This window comes from Mchenga conophoros, linkage group LG22 (genome assembly GCF_057382185.1).
Source record: "Mchenga conophoros isolate Kocher_MC1m ecotype Shallow Benthic linkage group LG22, M_conophoros_male_GT1.1, whole genome shotgun sequence".
Lineage (NCBI taxonomy): Eukaryota > Metazoa > Chordata > Actinopteri > Cichliformes > Cichlidae > Mchenga > Mchenga conophoros.
Window position 1 is genome coordinate 1367986 of NC_140546.1, and position 15767 is coordinate 1383752.

The following is a 15767-nucleotide window of genomic DNA, read 5'->3' on the forward strand; positions in this document are numbered from 1 at the left end:
CGAATTAGCGCTTCCAGTCAGAGACTGAGCTGCACCGCTTTATTGTATTTCCAGACTTGCTTTCGGCACATTTACAGTGCAGCTACTCTGTTTTTTGTCAGACTTGAAATAGCAGAAATACCTTCACACTACGGAGCTTCTCTGGCTCTTCCGTTCGACAATCTCTCCGGCGTTGGAACCATCATCTGTTTTCTCTTCGGTAACCTTCGGTCACGCCCGGTTGATGTTTCTCTAGTCGGCACACATTTCCTCCATTACCGGGCGGCACGGCGGCTGGCTGCTTCCCAAATACACATGTGCGGCTTGGCACTTGTGCTGTACGTAACAAGTCACCTGACGTGACGCTGCGGCTGTGATTGGTTCGGCTCTGCGCTACTTAATTTGGATTGGCTGTTCTTCTTCTTCTTCTTCTTTTTTTTTTTTTTTTAAGAGGACAGGAGAGATGAGGTCTATCGCAATAGTTTAACTTTTCTATCGAGAAAAAGTTATTTCGCAATACATATCGTTATCGTTCTATCGCCCAGCTCTAATGCAGAGTAGTTTTTCCATGTTTCTCCAGCATTTTACACAGAAGGCAGTGATGCGTGACGCGTCAGTGTGGTTCGCGTCCAGCTGAAGTAGCAGCCGTTTAGCTCAAACTTTTCTTTTAGTTGAAATTCAGGCAGGTGAAGAGGAAGCCTGCAGGTTCTGGTGACTTCAGCTCTTAACTACTTGACTGCTCTTCATGTGTAGAGGCAGAGAGCACCACGGATCCCTGCTGGGCTCCATTACATCCATCCATTAGACCCCCTCTGACAGGCTGTACAGCGCACTAGTGTGCTGAAGGAGGATCGCTTTCACGGTTCTGTAAATATGATTGTTCCCATGACATTAGTAAAACAACAGCATCCTATGGGGTGCAGCTGTGAGGGCTGTGTCTCTGCTGACTCACCCCGGCAGAGACGAGGAGATGCGCCGCTCTATAGCTGCAGAGCAACTTATTGCATAACATCACCTGTAGTGTGTGCTGTGCTGTATGACAGCCACAGAGCATCAGTGGAAACATCCGGCTGAGTGTTGCTTTTCAGGATTCGGCCCGAGGACAAACCTGAGGACAGCTCGGGTTAGAGCAGCGCCTGCTCTAACCCGGCTTCCCAGCATTGCAGTGCACAAACATGCAGAGACAGCACGTTCACACCAGGGGTCAGAACCTATACGTCCTCAAAGTAACACCTCAAATGTTGCGTTGGTGCCAAACTGGAACCCAGGTCACAGATGGAGCAGAAGCAGCAAGGAGGCCCACAGCTGCAGCTGTAACCCCAGCATGAGGAAACAGTGACTGCAAGCATGCTTCTAAACTTCCCCATTCACCTGCCAGTCCTCACAGTGGGTTTCATCAGTGTGGGCTTAAACAGGTCCAAAGGCCAGCAGGAGAAGAAGGGCAGAGGAGAGGCTGAGGCCGCATGTTAGTCACCTCGGAAATTCCTGTTGGGGCTGGAAGTGACATCACAGCTGAGCTTACCATGAGAAGCACAGCCGTGCATGCCAGTCCTTCAGTTTTGCTAAGGCTGAGATATTTCAGGCTGGTTCTTCCCCGTGAGGAGCCGAATCTGAGCATTAAGTGTCACAGCGAGCAGCATCGGTTAGCTGTGCATGTCCGCTGCAGACACAGATACATATAAATACCACAACCATGCAAAAAGCAAACGCAGAGCAGGTCATCTACTAATCGGCAGGTTGGTGGTTCGATCCCTGGCTGCTCCAATCTGTATGCCAAATACTCAAGATCCTAACCCCAGGTTGCTCTGCGATTGGAGTATGAACGTGTGAATGTTAGCTAACAGCAAAAACTGCTTGTATGAATGATGAGGTTGCATCCCTGCTGAACTCTACAACACAATCAATAGGAACTGCAAATAATCCTTGATTTTATTACTCATCAAAGCTGGAGCACTGACTTTTTGGACGGTGCGTTAGAACAATTAGCCGCACAGCAGCAGGTTATTTATCAGGTAACAGCACTAAAACTAAATAAATAAGATGGCGCCGGTGAGGTCGGCTGCCGTCACGACTGCTCCGACCACTTTTTCTTTGTCTTTGTTTTTTAAGTTAGTTTTCAGCGTTTCTAAATCGGCAAAATCATCACCATTGGGTACATTAGGTATGACAGTGACACTCTTGTTTCTATTGGTTTACAATGTACTCACAATTCGAAGTTTTTAACTCCGGATCCGAGCTGGCCGAGTGAGATCTCGAGGGAGAACAAAGGGAAGCGGCGGCGGCCTAGAGGGAAGCGAGCCGGCGTCAGGAACAGGCTGAGAGCTCGTGCACACCGCACACCTCTGCCTAGCATCCTGCTCGCCAACGTCCAGTCACTGGAGAACAAGCTTGACGACCTCAGGGCCAGGATAAAGTTCCAGAGAGACATTCGGGACTGCAATCTCCTCTGCTTCACCGAGACATGGCTGAACCCAGCGGTGCCGGACCACGCCATCCAGCCGGCCGAGTTCTTCTCGGTTCACCGCATGGACAGGACACGGGACTCGGGGAAGTCAAGGGGAGGCGGCGTGTGTTTAATGGTGAACAACAACTGGTGCAACAGTGCGAACGTTGTTCCTCTCACAAGCTCCTGCACACCAAATCTGGAACTACTGTCCATCATGTGTCGTCCTTTTTATCTACCTCGGGAATTTACATCGGTCATTGTAAGTGCCGTTTATATTCCACCACAAGCGGACACGGTCACCGCCTTATGCGAGCTGCATGAGGCACTCACACAGCACCAGACACAACACCGGGACGCTGCGCTTATTGTGACGGGGGACTTTAATAGCGCCAACCTCAAACGCGCAGCGCCGAACTTTTATCAACACATCACCTGCCCCACCAGGGGTGAAAGGACACTGGACCACTGCTACACTACGGTCAAGGACGGCTACAAGGCACAATCCCGCCCCCCATTTGGCAAATCTGATCACGCCGCCATCTTCCTCATGCCAAAATACAAACAAAGGCTGAAACAGGAAGTTCCGGTTCAGAGGAAGGTCGCGCGCTGGACGGATCAATCGGTGGCCGCGTTACAGGACGCACTCGATGACGCAGACTGGGGCATGTTCAGAAACAGCTCCGACGATGACGTCAACGTGTTTACGGAAGCGGTTGTGGGATTCATCGGGAAACTAGCGGATGATACCGTGGAGACAAAGACTATCACAACGTTTCCCAACCAGAAGCCGTGGGTGGATAAAACCATCCGCGACGCTCTGAGATCCCGCACCGCTGCCTACAACACGGGACTCATGACGGGGGACATGGACCCATACAAAGCCGCGTCATATAACGTGCGGAGGGCGGTGAAAGAGGCGAAGCAGCGCTACGGGAGGAAACTAGAGTCACAACTCCAACAGAGTGACTCTAGGAGCCTGTGGCGGGGACTAAGGACAATAACGGACTATAAAGCACCAACAACCGGTATGACGAACGCGGCCGTGACTCTGGCAGACGAGCTGAACACTTTCTATGCTCGCTTCGAGGCTGCAGCTAAGGACTCCAACGATGCTAGTGTTAGCGGCGCTAACGGCTGCAGACAGGAAGATACTGCCAGCACCGGAAACGTGCTCGTCATCTCCGAGCATGAAGTAAGGAGAGCCTTCAAGAGAGTGAACACCAGGAAAGCAGCAGGACCAGGCGGCATCCCAGGTCGTATCCTAAGAGACTGCGCATACCAGCTAGCTCCTGTGTTCACTGAGATATTCAACATCTCTTTATCTCAGTCGGTGATCCCCACATGCTTCAAAGAGTCCATCATTGTTCCTGTCCCGAAGAAACCCCACCCTGCTTCTCTCAATGACTATCGCCCTGTAGCCCTCACCTCAGTAGTGATGAAGTGCTTTGAACGCCTGGTCAGAGACTTCATCATTTCTTCACTACCAGACACACTGGACCCACTACAGTTCGCTTACCGTCCAAATCGTTCCACAGACGATGCCATCTCTCATCTCCTCCACACATCACTCACTCACTTGGACACTAGAAGGGGGAATTATGTTAAAATGCTCTTCATAGACTACAGCTCTGCATTTAATACCATAATTCCCTCCACACTCACCACCAAGCTGGAGCATCTGGGACTCAGCTCATCTATGTGTCAGTGGATCTCCAACTTCCTAACTGGCAGACCACAGGCAGTAAGGATGGGCGGACATGTCTCAGCCTCCACCACTCTCAGCACTGGAGCCCCCCAGGGGTGTGTTCTGAGCCCCCTGCTGTACTCTTTGTACACATATGACTGCGTGGCCACTACCAGCTCCACCACCATCATCAAGTTTGCTGACGACACCGTCGTGGTGGGCCTGATCTCTGATAACAACGAGACGGCCTACCTGAAGGAGATTAGGAATCTGGAGAACTGGTGCCAGAGGAACAACCTCCTTCTAAACGTCAGTAAGACAAAGGAGCTGATAGTGGACTTCAGCACTAAGCAGGAGAGGAACTACCAGACCCCCGTCATCAACGAGTGCCCAGTGGAGAGAGTGGACAGCTTCAAATACCTCGGAGTTCACATCACGCAGGACCTGTCATGGTCCTGTCACATCAACACCGTGGTGAAAAAGGCCCGTCAGCGTCTCTACCACCTCAGACGCTTGAGAGACTTCCAACTGCCCTCCAAGGTGCTCAGGAACTTTTACTCGTGCACCATAGAGAGCATCCTGGCGGGAAACATCTTAACCTGGTTCGGGAACAGCACCATGCAGGACAGACGAGCTCTACAGAGGGTTGTGCGGTCAGCTGAGCGCACCATCCGCTCCGAGCTCCCTGACCTGCACTCAATCTACAGCAGGCGGTGCTGCACCAAGGCCAGGAAGATCGTGAAGGACCTCAGCCATCCCAACAACAGACTGTTCTCTCTGTTGAGGTCAGGAAAGCGATTCCGCTCCCTGAAGACCAACACAGAGAGACTGAGGAGGAGCTTCTTCCTGCAGGCGATACGGTCTCTCAATCACACCACCACACAGTACTGACCCACACATATGGTTCTTACACACACACTGGACCCTCACTGCTCTTATTTTGAAAGTTCAGTTTGCTGCTAGCCAGCAAACTCAGCACTTCCAGCTCACTCACTGCTGGTTGCTCATTCATGCTGTGATGGTCCTTGATGGTACCTGGCTGTATCTGCAAGTAAGACCTTCTCCTGTGGTCAGTGCACTGCAGTGGCACCAGCTGCAGCTGCTGGGGCCTGCCAGCGGCTGCAGCTGGGGGAAACCTGCCTCATGAGCACGTGTGCTGAGCTCTCTGAGGCTTCAGAGCAGAGCGAGATGGTGGAGCTGGAGTTTACCTGCAGGAGGAGAGGCTCTGCAGAAGAGCACCTCATAAAAGGAATCATCTGGTGACTCACTGAACCCCCACACTGTGAGTTAGAAACACTGAGCAGGTTGGAGTTTGGAGAAGCAGAAGAACAGTGTGGGCCATCTTCTCAGGGTGGCTGCCTCTCTGCTCTGAACCTCAGCTTGGTTAAATCATCACGTGTAATTAGGACCGCAGCACTGACGGAAAGAATTTGCTTTTCACACCATTATTCTTGTCAGCTTCTTACAGAAGTCTGGTCTCAATGTTATTGTAGTTCGAGCACACGTGGGAGTGTTGTGACATACAGCGTGTGCAGAAAATTCAATTTCAGAGGTGAACCGAGCAGAAAGCAACCCTGCAGTTACAAATATTGTATTCAGGAATGACTTTATGGTCCGGCTTTGTTCATGTAACCTACAACTTTAAAGACTCTTTTGAAGCTTTTATGGCTGCAACTGAAACGGCACTCTGTATCCGTGTATGTTTTTAATGAGTGCAGACCGTGTAACCAATCACAGAGCACAGGCACCCAAGCCAAACCCGAGTCTTTAATCTGAAGCTCGAGTCGTACGTCAAGTGTCCACGCTGTTCACATGAGGTGTGAACCGGATGTGCGTAAATATATTTACATTTCATGAATATTCTTCAAAGCTGTCATCAGATGTTCATCTTTCATTTCCCGTCACTCAGATCAACCTGCTGTGTGTCTGTTTATTCACGGCTTCACTCAGTAAAGAGCAGATGAAGGAACCTCTGAAAGAGACGTGTTTGTTACTCGCTCGAACAAAGAGGAAGACGTTTCTGTGATACGTTACGGTGGTGGCACATTTACAGCCCGCAGCCTTTCTGTCATTCATCATGTGAGCGTGAGACAGACGTCCTCCCGACCGGCTGACATTACTTCACGATCTCTCACACGTCGTGAGGACTGTAGTTTTACTCTCATCTCGTTGTGACAAAGCGCATGCTTCATGCTACAATCCAAACAGCTGTGCACGAGTCCTCCACGTCGTCCTTGTTAGGCACTTGTAGGTATTGACTGAATTGTCCAAGAGGCAGTGAATCATGAACACAGCAACAAAAAGCACATTCACAGAGTGATATACTTCATCTCTCCCTGATATGAGTTTGTGTTACTACAGACAATCAGAAAATGCATCTTCACACAATATTTACCCACAGTGTCCACTAGCACACAGACTGTATATAAAAGATGGAAAAACGAGATGGTCAGTAATGGTAAAGCTCACACGCGCACACAAACGCACGCACGCACACACACACACACACGCACGCGCGCACACACGCACGCACACAAACGCACGCACGCAAACGCACGCACACAAACGCACACACGCGCACACACACACGCACGCGCGCACACGCGCGCACACACACGCACGCGCGCACACACACGTACGCCACACACACGCACACACACACACACGCACGCGCGCACACGCGCGCACACACACGTACGCCACACACACACACGCGCGCACACAAAAGATGTCTGACTAATAAATTAGGGGGATTTTCTCAATGTCTTGAAGATGTTTCTCCTCTCATCAGAGAAGCTTCTCCGATGAGAGGAGATGTGTTAACAGACCTCTCTGCATTGAATCATATCTGTTATTAACCTCTGTCTCTCTTCCACAGCATGTCTTCATCCTGTCTTCCTTCTCTCACCCCAACCAATCACAGCAGATGGCCCCGCCCCTCCCTGAGCCTGGTTCTGCCGAAGGTTTCTTCCTGTTAAAAGGGAGTTTTTCCTTCCCACTGTCACCAAAGTGCTGCTCATAGGGGCTCATATGATTGTTGGGTTTTTCTCTGTATTATTGTAGGGTCTATCTTACAGTATAAAGCGCCTTGAGGCGACTGTAGTTGTGATTTGGTGTATAAATAAAACTGAATCGAATCCAAGAAGCTTCTTCAGTTCTAAAACCAAACGATGGAGAGTCCCAGGTGTTTGGACTCCCACCACTATCTGCAACACAACACAAAGTAATCAGGACCCTGCAGCACCGGGCAGAAAATGTTCCCTCTAAACCTAGGGAAAGAAAAGAAACACATGTAAAGGAAGCTCTTAAAACATGTGGTTATCCCAACTGGGCTTTCATCAAATCAGCAGAGAGGCACAGAAAAGAAGAGCAGGCAACAACGAGAGAGGATCAGGAGGACAAACAGAACAATACTGTCATCCCTGATGCAGCAGCTTTATTAGAGAAGCTCAGGAGAGTCTTCAAGACTCGGCTGCCTAGCTGGATCTAAAGGTCGAAGGTCACTCTTTGAGGATACCAGTGGACAGAGAAGACATGGTTTGAAAGAAACATCTATGTCTGCTGTGAACGACCATCTTTGAACAGAGGGCGGGGCTTAAGACACCAACTGTTTGCCATCTATAATCGAGTTCCCAGACGCCTTAACGCCCACTCACATCCTGGGCCATCTGACCTCAGGAAATCACATGATAAGGTGGGGCCAGGTTTCACAATGAGCTCACCTGAAACCCTGGCTGATTGTGACCCACACCCGCTTTCACGCTTCGACTCATGTGATTAGAGGATCATCAGGGGTCAACGTCCCTCTTAGGGACACTCCCACAGGGCTTAAATCTCTCCACCATTTGGTTTTAGACCTGAAGAAGCTTCTCAGATGAAACGTCTTCAAGAAACTTGGAGAAGTCCAGACGCTTTTCTTTCCAAGCTGCTTTGATTATGTCTTTAGTTGTTCACGTTTTCAATGTAATTTTATTTATATACCGTCAAACCACAGCAGTCACGTCAAGGTGTTTCATACTGTAAGATCAAAAGCTTTGTTTGAAACGATGATGTTCATTTAGTAAGTTATTGTTCTATTAGAGTCAATAAGAGTGTCGGTGCAGGTGACAAACGGCTTAGACGACAGCTCGATCCTCCCACATATGTACTGTATGCCTGCAGCATATGTGCTGTAATGTTTGCAGCCAGCAGAGCAGACAGTGTTTTCTTCATCTAAGTGAACAGGACGTGACGAAACGAAGGTGCAAATATGATGCAGATATCATCACAGAGATGTGAACTACCTCTAACCTCCGGACTCATTCTGACAGACCTGTGAGCATCGGGCGCTAAAGTGAAAAATGTAGTTTCATTTTTTCCATCGCCACTTGTTTAATCTTCAACATCTAAGTTTTTCATTTCCTGGGCCGCTCACGTCTCGTCGCTGTGCAACATCAGGATGGTGCCAGCTGTGCTTTTATAATGAATTTCTTGTACATAAACCCTCCTTCTGTTCTTTCCCTTCATCCAGCCGCTTTGACTGAAGTGAGACAGCCTCCAATTAAAACCCAGCATTTCATCTCGCTGTGCGCCACACATCACGTCTCTGGCACATTGGCTTTGTAAAAAGGATGCCCACGCATGCTTTAATTACATTATAAAAGTGCGGGGCCTGACATCTCCGCCACCCCGCCCAGCATAAACTGTGACGGCTCGTTCTCGCTCGCTGACAGCACCCATATTTGTTGAGCGAATGGCTTTTCAAACGGCGGCGATTAAGCTTCTAGCTGATGTCACTTGGCGTGTAAGACGTGATGAATGAGGCGAGCAGAGGACGGGCTGAAGGTTGAAGGGTGATGTACGGCTGCTGGCACAGTGTAGGTTCATAAAGTGAAAGTCACGCAGAGAGAGGTGACACGGGGCTGAGGTCCTGACGCCGTCTGGGCGTCACTCAGCACTAGAGGTGGGAATCACCATACATCCCACGATACGATATTATTGCAATTTTTAAAAATATTTTGCGATATTCAGATTCTGTACATAAAGTTAAACTTTATCAATATTCATTTTATCTAATATCAAAGTCTCACACTCAGTCTTTCTCTCATTTCAGTCAGTTTTATTGTTGACGAACTGAACGGTTTGTATTACAGTCTAGTCCAACTTAACTGAATGCATCTGGTACAATTATAGCTATTTATGAAAACTATGCAGCCCATTCAGCATCTGAAGAATTTGAAAGTAAATTAAAACAAAATATAATTTTACAATAAATGAAAAAGGTTTTAAACATAATTAAAATAAAACATGTCTTAAATTAAAATAAGTAAACTGTCGTGTTTATTGCTGCCAAAATAAAGTTAAACACATTTGGACAGTGTCAGGACTCTTGCTCAGAAAAAGGATCAACATGCTCTGAAGTCAGAGCACAAAAACCTTTTTTGTAACAAAATATCGATTTGTGCTGTCCCTGCATCGATACATTATTAGCAAACAAAATATCACGATGCTACACAGTATCGATTTTTTCCCCCACCCCTACTCATCACGCTCTTAAATTTGTCGAGGGGTGCATCACCTTCTTTTCCCGCTTCCTTCCCCTCAAGGACACGTGATCGCCTCCCTCTGCCGCTCAGACTCCTTCTCATTTTACCTTTCGCTGTCTCTTTATGTCTTTGTGTCGCAGGTCATCAGAACATCTTAATCCAACAGAAATGAAATGAGCTGTCGGAGTATCCCAGGTGTGAATACCTGCCTGGCTGTAACTGCTTTAATTTTATTCTTTTGATCAATTATCGTTAACCAAATTATGCTGGAAACGATGGCTGCTGTCAGGAGTTCAAACAAAGGCTTGTTGGCGTGAAAATGACACAAGAACTGGTCTGAAGATCAGAGGACCAGGTCTGATGGAGAGCTGGATCCACAGTCTGAAGGTCCTCACAGAGACGACGGAGAGCTGCTCCGAGTTCAGAGCCGAGGATGAAGCTGCTCACACCAAATATTCACTTCAAATACTTTCACCTCACTGTGTTCAGCTGATATCCATCCACTGCTCGGTCTGCTAGCACCACCCGCAGCACCACCCGCAGCTCCAGCAAAGCCTGAACTTGCGCCACGCAGTCATCTGACCCATGGTGTGCGTCGCTGAGTGGGGCGCCTTAACAAGTAATGGCTTTGCTTGCAGAGTCGGGGACAGAGCTGCTTTTCCACAGTTAATGTTCCTGACAGAAAAATTAAATGTGTTTTTGTTGAAAGGCCTAATTATTGCATATAGCTTTCAGGAAATAGCCACAGCCTTTTACTCTGCATCATAACTCGTCCTGGCTCCGAGCTGCTCAGCTGCGTGCCTGTACGTCAGCACTCACCGGCTCAGCACCGGACCGCTGAGTTTAGGCGCCAGTCTTCAGTCACCGTTCGTCTGCGTGATCGCTCCGCGTCCTTGGACTCACGTTCCTCGCCGAGGACATTTGGTTGTTGCGGTGCTCTGTCGGTGTCAGTGCTGGTGAAGCGGCCCGTGTTCACAGACCTGGAGAATCTGTCATAATACAGCATCATGGCCGAGCGCACAGAGGCAGCAAGCGGTTCAGTTAAAGCTGAACAACAGTACACCCGGTCACTATTACAAAGTAAATGTGACGAATGTTGTCAGAGTTTCTCTCATGTTGTCAAAGCTGCTTGAAGCTCCATCGAGCTGCAAGCTGCCCGAGCTCGAATGACAGGAAGCCGCCATTTTACCAGCGTTTCCGGTGAATGAGCTCAGTGACCCTGAACAGCTGATCATGGGAGTCATGACCCTGATTGAGGAGAACGTGAACGAGAATAATCGATTATCTCAGAGGCGTCCTGTCACAGGTGTGTGTGTGTGTGGGCTGCTACAGCTCCCACTGGAGCACCATGAAACAGACTGAATATATTCCTCTGTGCATTACCTGCACGCTTTCACTGAACACCGCCATGAATAAGAACAGACACACACAGGGCTGCATAATGTCATGTAAAAGCTGAAACTGAGCGCACACACACACCTGCAGCTCCAGTCGCTGCTGACGCTCGTGCGGAACAAACTCCATCACCCTGCGCCGTCACCCAAAGTGACAACAGCAGGTTGACGCACCCGGCGCGCATACATTAAACCTCGAGACGCTCGCCGTTCCACTCGACGCGCTCACGTCTGATTGCTCACATTCTCGTAATGACACGCTCCGTCTCATCGCTCACACGCTGCGCTGCACCTGACACGGAAGCGGCGTCACGTGTAGGTCGGTTGACGCTGTCGCAGATCAGGGCCGAGCGACAGGAACTGCAAATCACCTCCACTCGTGGTTTTACCGTTGGGCGGTGACGAAATACCAAACGTGAGCGAGTTTATTTGAGGAGCTGCTCGGCTCAGCGGCCTCAGCTCTGGTGGCCTTCTTGAAGTAAGCGAGCGTAAGCGCCCGCTGTCCAAACAGTGAATTATCCCCATCCGCAGCGCGGTTTAGTGGCGACACGCTGCCGGAGAGGCTGTTCGCTGAAGAGTGCCGCCGGCAGCAATTAAGAGCACCTAATCAGGAACATCCCTGAGGGAGGGCCGTCCCGGCGCTCACACGGCACACGCTGGCACAGAGCTGGATCGAGTCGTGCGTGTGAAGAAGAAAAAGGGGATCTTCCAGAGGTCCTTTCAGTGGTACTGACGATCGTTTGTTCTGGTAAACAGCAGCGATTACAGCCACGTTTCATCCAGCTTATCTAAACCAATTAGGACGATCTTTTTGCCTTTGAAGTTTGCTCCTCTGCAGCTGTAGTCTCCATGAATTTAAAGCCATTACAGTGGATTACAAAAGCACTCCTGCAGCTTAATCCACTCTCCAGCTACTGTATATGCTTAGCTTGTTAACAACACACAAAGGGCAGCACGTGGCTAAATAAGGCTACATGCTCGACTCCATCTGACACCACTCTGGTTCTTATGTCTCATCTTCAGTATTTAATATTCTTTCAAACTGAGATACAACATTTGGAAAGACATCCTAGAGCGTCAGTGATCCCGCTGCGTAGCAGTAACGAGCTCTTCTCCTAAGCAAACCAATCTCAGCACATGTGTGCGTGTGATTAAAGGCTTTGCTTCATGAAAACAACGTGCAGTTAAACATTTATTTATTTAACGTTATTCTACACACAGTGTCTTCAAGGCTTTTTGCACGTCCCCAGTAACGCTGATGCTTTTACATCAAACAGTGCAAACTGCAGCGTGCATGCTTGGGTTGCAGCAGAAGCAAACAGAGCTGTCAGGCAGCGGTGACTCTGACCCCAGTTAGTGTTAGAGCCTTTCTTCTGGGTTCATCAAATACTTGCAGTTAGGTGAGGTTACCTGCAGGAGCATTTCCACAGCATGCCTAATCCTTACTGAGCACCTAAACTGAAGCAGACTGCACGGAAATGTCAAAGGAAACAGCAAGTGGACATGAAGACAGCCTAAGTAGGAATGCAAAGCTTCCAGATGGGACATGAACTGAGGTCAAAAATGAAACAGTGACCCTTGGAGGACATTATCCTAAAGAGAACTGCTAGTTCTTTGCAGTTTTCACTAAATGGTTCTTACAGAGCTTTTCTACAACATGTGTCAACCTGCCATTCACAGCATCCGTGCGAGTATTTTCACTGATGTATGGGATCACATTCACACTCAGGTTCCAGCGTATTGCTTGAAGACACTTTAGCATGCACGCTGGCTCAGACCACCAACCCTCTAATTGGCTACCTCGGCCACCCATGGAATGAGAATAAGTGGCTGCTTCAGTTCGAGCAATGCAACATTTTGTATTTGGAGCATGTTTTAATGTTTGCACTTTGTTCTGTTGCCTGTTAAAGAAAAACTGAAGCCAGTTTCTGCATTAGCTTCAGTTAGCAACAAGCTAACTACTCACATATGGCTGATGAACGGATGGAGTTGTTATATCGTCGACCTATTTCCCTTCCTGCCTCCACCTGGGTTTATTTGGGTTGGACCTGTGGGTTATGACATCCGTCTGGTTCCTGCTGGATTCCTCAGATGGCACGTTTATGCAGCTAATCTGCTAATCTCCTCTGCAGAGAGTTTACTCTCCACCTGTCTGTCAGCGGGCTTTGCTGGACCCCACCTGCCACTCATTTCTCCATCTTCCTCCTCACCCTGGGATTTCTACAGAGCCATCTTTTCTGCAAACATGGTTTAATGAAGCCTTTACCTCTGTGTCCATGTCTGCTGTGCTGCTCAGGAGTCTGTGGAAATCCTGACAGCTGGACTTCATGTGCTGTGAGGAAAAGTCCATCTCAAGCTGTTGAGATGTTTCAGTTACTGAAGCTGAAGGCGCTGCAGTAAAAGTCTGCAGAGCATCTCAAAGAGGAAACCCAGCATCTGCTGATGTCCACGAGTTCTTCATCCAGTCAGTGGCTGCAGACCATTTTTATCCAAAACACTAAATCCAAATAAAACAAAAATAATGTTGTGCAATTAGTCCCAGCAGGTGGGCTTCATCTTAGGACCGCCCCTCACACCCTGAGCAGTCGGCGTGGGAGCGGAGGTCACCTTGCTGAATCAAAGCTGACGTCAGCTGCGCCGTGACTGCTTGATTTAAAATCCGCGGTGGCACCATCCAAAGGTTAAACTCCAAAAACTCCACCGTCGTCCCGACATTTATGGATCCAAGTTTGAAAAGCTCTTCACTCTGAGGGTGAATGCTGATCTTTGCCCATGTGACCGCCACTTACCACAGGACGGAGGTTTGTCCTGCGAGGACGTGACTGACAGTGGAGCAGCTGAAGTGGACTCCGAGTCACAGTTATCCTGCCAAACTGAAGTCTGAAGATGCTCGAGGACTTTAACGACCTGCACAAAACCTGAAAGCTTTGCATTTACGATCAGTACTGTGTTTACACCGACGACATCAGCAGGTTCGACTCAGCGGTCGGCCGTCAGTCTCTGATCGGCTCTTTCACTGGCGCTCAACAATTAACCGAGCAGCGATGATGAAGGCAAACACGAGCTGATGAAAGATTTGCTCACAATCAGGCTCCACCAAACAATTAATAAACATTTCAGCTGCAAATTGGACCACATGGGACGTTTTAGGATGAGAGTACTTTTCATCAGATGAATAATTTATCACTCGAATGAAACAATTTCCTTCATGCTCGTGTGTGTGTGTAAGCTCAGCTACACGCTGATGTTCAGTTTCTAACAGCAGGCTAACTTGGAACTTGACTGTTATTCACCGGCTGATGCAAACAGCCTGATGCTGTGTGCATGAATGCATATTCAGCTCACTCGTATATATTTATACATATTAATGTGCACCTGTGTGTGTGTGTGTGTGTGTGTGTGTGTGTGTGTGAGAGAGAGATGGGGGAGGTGTGGAGTTGGTGGAGAGTGTGAGGAGGCCGGGGAGTGATGGATGAAGAGAAAGATGGAGGGATTATTGGGGTTCAACCCCACACTGTCGATTTTATGTCAGGCCCTCTGCCTCTCAGCTTCAGGCGCCGGACTGTGATGACTTCCAGGTTACAGAACGTGGATGTGTGTGTGTGTGTGTGTGTGTGTGTTTTACCCGATGGTGTAAATGAGCGATCGCTGCAGGAAAGGAGGAATGAGAAGATGGGAAAGGAAAGCGAGGAAAGTGTGAGAGAATAAAAATGAGGGGTGCAAACGTCTGATGGATGGGTCGTTCAAAAGTGATGGATGGAGGTGACGGAGGGGCAAAAGTGGTGATGGATGGAGATGATGGCAGTAAGAAGAAGTCCAAATGAGGTGGAGTGAAAGAGACGGCAGCGAGAAAATGCAGAAAAAGCAGCGGGCTGAAGGAAAAGAGCAACACACCCCGTACCCCTGCACACACACACTTACCCGGCTGTCTCTCCCCGGCACAGTTACGGCAAAGAAGCCGGCTGAAGGTGGAGACGAAGGAGGGAGGAAAAGACGGAGAGAGCGAGCGAGGGGACGACGCACGGCGGCAGTCGCTCGCCCGCGCGTGCAGCACAGACGTCTCAGGAAGAGGAAAAAGGAGCAACAGACACAACAGCAGCAACTCCTCGTGACCAGCGAGCGAAGCTTCACTTCAGCCTCACACACACACACTCAGCTCCCTGTCGCAGTGACACCGTCAGCTCTCCTCAGGCTCAGCGTGTGAGGTGACAAACGCACACACGGACCTCCAACACCTCCTCTTGCTTCCTCAGCTGTGCCTCCTGCAGCTGTGTGCCTGTTTATCCAGTAACACAGCAGGAACGCGGCTCTTCTTCTTCTGCGTCTTTATTCCAGTTAATTATGCTCCGGTGTGCTGCGGGGAAGGCTCTGGCGGCTCCGCGTCCTTCACTGTCGGACTAACTGGCTGCCGCTTCACAGCGCAGAGGCTGGACTGCACTCAGCTCTCCCCCCTTTCTCTCTCTGACTCCAGCCCCCTCCTACCTCCCTCTCCCCTCCTACCTCCCTCTCCCCTCTGCTGCTGAATGTGTCTCCATCCCTCCTTCAGCTCCCTCTCTGACTTTTCCACTCTGAGAGCTGAGGGTTGGAGTTTGACTCACTGATAGCAGCTGCACAGGTACCCGACCGCATCACACCCTTTTCTCTGTCTCAGAGTGTGTTTGTGCCTGAATAAAATAGAGCCACTGCGCTACAACGATGCGTTTTAGCCAGTTAATTCACGGCCAGCAACTTCTGCTGAA

At 49.3% G+C, this 15767-nt stretch overlaps 1 protein-coding gene across 2 annotated transcripts in view; it reads right to left on the reverse strand.

Moving 5' to 3' along the window:
- The window catches only part of LOC146548458 (glutamate receptor ionotropic, kainate 5-like), a 216750-nt gene extending 201287 nt beyond the window's left edge, over positions 1 to 15463 (reverse strand). For both annotated transcript variants that reach the window (XM_085261542.1, XM_085261541.1), the window contains exon 1: positions 14950 to 15463. The gene's annotated coding sequence lies outside the window, so the exon portion shown is untranslated. The remainder of the gene's footprint in view (positions 1 to 14949) is intronic.
- Positions 15464 to 15767: the final 304 nt, after the last annotated feature.